This window comes from Otolemur garnettii, unplaced genomic scaffold (assembly GCF_000181295.1).
Source record: "Otolemur garnettii isolate 467f Iridium unplaced genomic scaffold, OtoGar3 scaffold00082, whole genome shotgun sequence".
In the NCBI taxonomy this organism is placed as follows: domain Eukaryota; kingdom Metazoa; phylum Chordata; class Mammalia; order Primates; family Galagidae; genus Otolemur; species Otolemur garnettii.
This window is the reverse complement of record NW_003852477.1, coordinates 7,760,061-7,761,383: the sequence shown is the minus strand read 5'-3', so window position 1 is coordinate 7,761,383 and position 1,323 is coordinate 7,760,061.

Sequence of the window (1,323 nt, the reverse complement as noted above, 5' to 3'; positions counted from 1 at the left end):
TGCAGCCGTCATTGTTGTTTGGCGGGCCCGGGCTGGGGATTCGAACCCACCACCTTAGGTGTATGTGGCTGGTGCCTTAGCTGCCTGAGCCACAGGCGCCGAGCCGAAGTTGACATTTTGAAGCTGCTATCAGGATTTGTGAGAAGCTTAGCTTGAAGGCTTAAGAGACAGAGAAGAGTTGAGTGACTAGATTTTTTTTTAACATATAAATGTGTTTATTAGGTTTCCACTTTTTGCCTTCACAAAATTAAAAAGGCTTAAAATTTAATAACAATAACAATGTTTAAGACAAGGACTAGAAAAAAAACCTCGTAAAAAACAAACAAAGATAAATACATGCAGAGAAGAAATCAGATGATTGGTGCATCAAAATATTAAGCAATAATAATAACAATAATGCAAAGAAAGTAGCATTCCCAGTGTCAAATAAGAGTAGCTGCATTTTGAAGCTGCTATCAGGATTTGTGAGAAGCTTAGCTGGGAGGTTTAAAAGACAGAGAAGAGTTGAGTGACTAGATTTTAGCCCGAGTAACTGGGTGAATGGGGTGTCATTTATTGAGATAATGAGATAGAGGTTGGAGGAAGTTGGGGCTGGGTGGGGAGAAGGCTTCTGGAAAAATCTTTTAGAAGAAAAAGTGCTTTGATCTTGAAAGTGAAAATGTAGGAGCAGCCTTCAAGGTTCACTCACTCGCAGCCCATTTCTAACTCCAAAAATCTATCATTCTTAAAACCTTAGCCATCTATTCAATTATTTACAACCCCATTTTTATCATCTAAAGCCACAATGTATACTTAATCCAGTGTACTGAGAATAGAAAATGAGAGGGGAGGGACACACAAAGGGAGAAGAACAGGGAGCCAGGGCTTCCTAATTTTAATATCATATTGGGCTGGTATTCTTTGTTCTGTTAGTAAAACCTAATGATCATGCCCTATAATGCCTCACGTAGACTTTAAGTGTGTTGAGTAGCCATTGACAGCACAAGGCCTTAGTTCAAAATTTATATTTATAAAAGTTAATGGGTTCTCAGTGTATAAATAGTCATCTTGTACATGGATTTTTTTTTATTTGATTAAAACTTAACTACTGTTGAGCACAAATCCCTGAAAACAAGAATTTGCGGGCATCAATCAGCTGGTACCACAACCTGGAATGAGTTCTAGTTTGGAAGTTAGAGCTGATTTTGAATCCTGGCTCCTCCACTAATTAATTCTGTGGTTATATTACTTAACTTTTCTGAGCCTGTTTCCTTCTGTATAAGAAAACGTACAATAAGGTGGTATCTGTGGCTCAAAGGAGAAGGGGGCCGGCCCCATATGCGG